Raw genomic sequence first — 6,063 nt, 5'->3', positions numbered from 1 at the left:
TGACTAGTGTTTTGTACAAGAAAAAAATAGTATTACATCAACAATTTTGCATGGTTGATATGTAAATCTCATACATATTACAAATAATTGAAGAGGTTTCTAATGATGAGTAATGTTAGATAACACCTCAATATATTGCAAACTTGAGTCCAACTACAAATCATCCAAAAAAGTTCAAGAACAAATAATCATTGAAGAGAAGTGTACATAAGCATAGCATCTGGCATAATATCAATGTATAATATGAACATCTACCCACAATATAACTGAGCACCAAAAATCTTGCATATCCTCTAGGCCATTCTCCAATTTATTTTGATGTTTCCAACATAAGTTCATTTCTCTATTTGAATTTGAAAATAGAACATGATAGTAAAGATATAAAAAAATGCCATGATCAATATTAATGAAAAACTAGTATTATCACCACTATATCTAACATTGTAACACTGATAAAAGGTTAATTACATTCAACTAAACATTTTACAAGTCAATATAATGTTAAATAAAATTATGTAATCACTTCACCAAAGAGAAATGACTCATGGATAATTGTAATGCATCACATGTAATTTGGAATTTAGCCCTAGTTTTGCTTCTTGTACTGGTATATGTGTACACAAGCGATGTATACCAACAAGTTCAGAAAGCTAAGGGAAGTTAAAAGCCAAAAGTAGTAGGCTAGATGGCCTTCATTGAGATTGTCAGGTATCCATCCCTGTTTTCCTCCTTTAGTGGTGACAAAAGTGTGTTGGTAATAATTAAGGTGCTCAAATATCTTCCTAATGCTATTGTAAGAAGAGAAAGATAATTGCACAAGTTTTTTGGTGAATTCCCCAGTATTTCTTAGTTGGTGCTTAGATGGCCTTCATTGAGATTGTCAGGTATCCATTGTTGTTTTCCTCCTTTAGTGGTGACAAAAGTGATAATGGTAACAATTAAGGTGCTCAAATAGATTCCTAATGCTATTTTAAGAAGAGAAAGAGCATTGCACAAGTTGCACATTGGATCAAGAGACTCATCATAGAAAAATTATAGCAGCCCTATAAAGAAAAAAAAAATTTGAAGCACCAAGAAATACCAAGGAATTTGCTAAAAAAATGGTCATGGAAATTGGTGTGACTATATCATGGACCAAATCGAGAGTTCTGACAATATCAAAATGCTTGATTTCAACCAAGGAAACTATTGCAATAGAAATTATTGATATGACCAGCCCAATACCCATTCATTGCAGCTTTGTAAACCCCCTCTCTTTTCCAGTGTACTTGCAAGAAATATGCACAATTATGCGATCATAAACTGGAACCCATATCATGACACTCATTATATCAAATATAAACAATGATGCTGAAGAAATTTCGAAGGAACCAATGTTGGTGTCCATGGTCATGCCATGTTCGACAAACATTGTTGACATTTGAGCATAAACAAAAAAGAATACAATGCCACTCACCCATATGGGAAACATATGAACCAAAATCTTCAGCTCCTCCACTTGGGTCACAGTACATTGTTTCCAAGGATTGGAAAATCCACTGTCCTGAATATCATCTATGTTATTATAACTGCTTTGTCAAGACAACTACAACCATTTTAAGTTGGATCTTAAATATTAATGGGTTATATATATATATATATATATATATATATATATATATATATATATATATATATATATATATAGATATATATATATATATATACATACATATACATATATATATATATATATATATATATACATATATATATATATAATTATCATTTTTCTTATACTACAATTATGTCAACTTGTAGTTCTAGACTCTTGAAACTATCTGACATACAATGCTCATTTCAATGCAATTATTTTGGTAAATAAAATAATCATATAAAATCAGCCCTCAAAGTTAAAAAAAGAATAAGAGAAGTACTTGAGATCATTTGTATGCTCTATCTTTTGGCTTCCTTGAATAACAGAACACTTGTCTTGCACCTCCTATAGCATTGAACTATCTTGAGGGACTTCCTTTTGCAATTTATGCAATGCTGCAACTATTACTTGGCATAACCGTGTGAGGGGATTGCCTCTAGGTTTTTGGAGTCTATATAGTGGTGTCCCAGAAAATAAAATTATTATAGCTAATCCCACAAAAATTCTAGGGATAGGAAACCCACATCCCCACCCAACACTATCTTCAAACCATATAATAAAGCTGTTGGAAACAAGAGCCCCAACATTGATTCAGAAATTAAACCAATTGAAGCTACAAAGGCTAAATTCAAACATAATTCTTGTATTATCATAAGTACATGCTTCATCACCATGACTTTGAAAGTTTGTTCTGGCCACTTGCAAAAAACTTTGAATCTCAGCCTATGGCTCTAAACATGCTTGAAATCACCTTCTCTTCAAAAAAAATATGATTCGAGTTTATGAGAGATAGAGTGAATAATATTTACCTCACCCTTGCATGCCCTGAGAAGAGGGTCAACCTCACCCCTTAGGAAATTTCCTCTCTGGTCCAAACTAAAATTTAAAAATAAAGAAATAAAAGTTATACCTCAATCAAACTCCAACAAAAGAATTACAATAAGATTGAATAAAAATGTCAATGTGACAATTGTTACATTATTGTGCACCCCTCTAATTTGCAAGTCGAAATCCAAACCTCTTACAAATTAATTGTTACCATTATTGAATAATTTTTGGGTTTCATGTGACATCTCATAATTGCATGGGAGACGGCCAGAACTTATTGACCATAGTTATGGTATGCTATGCATAACTTGATTTTTTCTAGTTTTATTAAATGAACTAATCATCTCCTCGCCATTGTCTATGTAGACTATAGTTAAATATGTGAACAAAATATTGTTTTGAAATAAAAGGGAATGTTAAACATGTAACCTGAGTCATTTTAGTGTTCTCATTTCAAAGAATAGAATTAATACTTCCAAGGAAACAAGTGTTTCTGCAAACCCACATTCTTCAAACATCATTTTGTCCATGCATCCAAAGTACAAGTCATTCATTTTGCATGCCATGTTAATAAAACTCAACAGTTTCAACAGAAACATTGAATATCATGACAAAATAGTTTTACATAATGATTTAGTGGCTTTTGGACTCAAAAAAGTGCACAAAATTTCATTGAATGATCGCTGAAATTTTTGAAGAGGCATGCTTACTCCCAACCATAATCAAATGCACAATTGCAACTAACCTAAAATTTAGTTTTGTGGCTATTTCCCACAAATTTACAAATGATTCAGTGGCTTTTGGACTCGAAAAAATACACAAAATTTTAGTGAGTGACAACTGAAATTTTTGAAGAGGCGTGCTTATTCCCAACCATAATCAAATGCACAGTTGCATCTGACCTAATATTTAGTTTTGTGGCTATTTCCCGCAAGTTAGAAAGATGAAAAACATTGCATAAGGAAGCCTCTTGGAGATGATCAACTTTTTCATTTGTAAAAGTTTATGTTGTTGGATCTGTGAAAAATGAAACTACAGTTTCAATTTGATATGAATAGTTCAAGTCTACAATATGTGGCAAAAAATGAGATTGTTAGGCTAAAACTCAACTCTCAAGTAGGATATCAAAAGAAAGGTTGTGCTTATTTTTCAGTCACCTATATTTTAGTCATGACTATTTTGACTTTTCTGCTAAAGAGTAAGTTCAACAATACATGTACTTGGTGCAACTATGGTCACATGTTAGTAAAAGCTCTTGAAAGTAAAGGGGAAGGCTCATTTTTAAATAGATATGTTATTTTCATGATCATTTGATGACACAACAAAACAAAGGCATAGGCATTCTATCCAAACAATCTAGCATCATCTATAAGGACTCTAACCTTAGTTGAATTAATGTTCTAAAATTATAAACATATAAAATCCAAGCATAAAATAACGATAATTTCATAACCATGAACCTTGAATCAAAATTTAAAACTCCCAAATAAAACTCTCAAATTACTAGTGGGTTCTAAATGCACACCACAATATGATGCAAAGTAACAAAGGTCTTAAAATGTCAATACAATGATCTTCTAAAAAATGTTATGTATAAATGGCATGATAGGCACAGGATCAACATTCAATCCAAAGACAAAAGTTTTCTAGGCACTACAATTATCTTTAATTTCCAATACATTAATAAAAGAAAGAAATAAATGGTAGAAACCAACTGCATAAATGTTCCAATACTTAATTTTTCAGTCTATATGATCCAAAACATATATTGTATCCTAACAGTGAATGTATTATGTAAAACTAAGAAATAGTTGAAAATACCCTTTTCATAATAGTTTATGTGTTGAAAAACAAAACAAAAAAACAAAAACATGTGGTTATTAAGAACTTCAGGCTTTTCATTGTAGGAACCAAAACATTTCACTTTGGTACTAATGAGTTCCCTTCAATTCCAAAATACCATGACCTGAATGACATAAAGAAGTTCAACAAAAAAGGAAAAGTAACAATCTATAACAATTTCACAATAATAATTATCTTTGCATATTGGCATGGCTTCAGGGAAGACTCTTGAACATTTTATAATATGAATGAACTAAAATAAGCCCCAAAAGAAGACAAGCAGATCTTAATGCCTCTAGTTCCTAATGCAATCAGGTATATTCCAAGGAAAAATACAACATATTCAAGTGTTGTTTCCTTTGGGCAGATGATATGTGCAATATGGAGGTTGCAAGGTAGAAACAGAGGTTGAAATTGTCAAGGTTGTCATTCCCTGCAAATGTTAAAGTATGGTCATCAGTCATATATTAATCAATTAATAATAGAAAAATAAGCCAATAGGGAGTTGGTCAATGTTCAGGGCAACAAAGTGTTAAGCCATCCACCAAGCTCCATTCTTGTTGGGGAGTTGGTTCACTGGTTAGGGCAACAGAGTTTTAAGTCATCCACTAGGCTCCATTCTTATTGTGGTCTGCCCCATTAGGGCATGGTGTAAGTTTCAATGTGGTGAGACTAAGTATAGGTCCCAAGCAACATTCACATAATAGATGTCCTAATCCCCTCAGACCTCACACCTTAGCCAAATAATTACCTCTCTAGCACCTTAGATAAATAGATACCCCTCATACCTGGCACCTTAGCCCAATCTATGTCCATTCTCTCTTTGTAACAATAAAAGATAAAAATAGATTTGCAAAATAGAATCAAATGTGCTTTGAAAACCAAAAAAAATTGGGCGAGATTTAAGCATATAGTAGAGTAAATGCTTTGAAACAAGAGAAAAGTTGGGAAGGTTTCAACATAAAATAAAGTAAATTGTTGAGAAAACAACAATTGTTCAGTATCGGCCCCAGTATGCATCAACCGAAACGACCCCCAAAAGTGGTGTGAGATAGCACGTGCCTGACCAATTGTTGACATTCTTTGCAGCATCCACATTCCCCTCATGTAATTTTGTAATCAAATAACTCACCAAATTTATGTCAATACAATAGTATGTCAATCGCTCACAACAGTCATTCCCTGCAGTGCATATCAGATCATCCATAATGGGTATGCTTTAACGATATAGTGTGGCAATATTTTACTGAATTTCCCAAATTCAAACACAAACAAGGCAGGGGTGAGGGAGAACCTAAAACAAATGGGCAAGCTCTCCAGTTTCCTATGTTTTTCCTTATAGATAACCATCCATGGATATCCACAAACCCATCTTGAGTATATTTCCCTTCTTAGCCCTCCTGGAGCATACACATTTCAATAAATCAAGATAATCCCCATAGGAAGGCTTCATAAAAAGGTTAAAATCCAGTCTCTTCCTGTACAGACAATATGAGCCAAACTGTACATATTATCATCAGGGTTGGCAATATTTCAATATGAGTTTTATTCAAAGTTTGAGGATAATCCACTTCCTTGATTGTGTACGTTGCAAGTTTGCAATGTCTTCCTCAACCACAAACACAACTGCATATGCACAATATATTCAAATGATTCACACTCACATTCAGGGATATAATAAATTGTGGACAAAAATTAATGGTCCATCAGACCTTTGGCATTTCCATTTCCAAGAATTACACATTTATCCCTTAGAG

At 32.8% G+C, this 6,063-nt stretch overlaps 1 pseudogene; it reads right to left on the bottom strand.

The window, feature by feature from the left end:
* Nucleotides 1-586: 586 nt before the first annotated feature.
* LOC149157691 (protein NRT1/ PTR FAMILY 8.3-like) lies at nt 587-6,050 on the bottom strand (annotated as a pseudogene).
* Nucleotides 6,051-6,063: the final 13 nt, after the last annotated feature.

This window comes from Pinus tabuliformis, chromosome 5_2 (genome assembly GCF_031772625.1).
Source record: "Pinus tabuliformis cultivar Carrire ecotype Pingquan chromosome 5_2, CPIR1, whole genome shotgun sequence".
NCBI classification, from domain to species: domain Eukaryota; kingdom Viridiplantae; phylum Streptophyta; class Pinopsida; order Pinales; family Pinaceae; genus Pinus; species Pinus tabuliformis.
The sequence above is the reverse complement of the archived record's forward strand: the minus strand, read 5'-3'. Positions and strand labels throughout refer to the sequence as shown.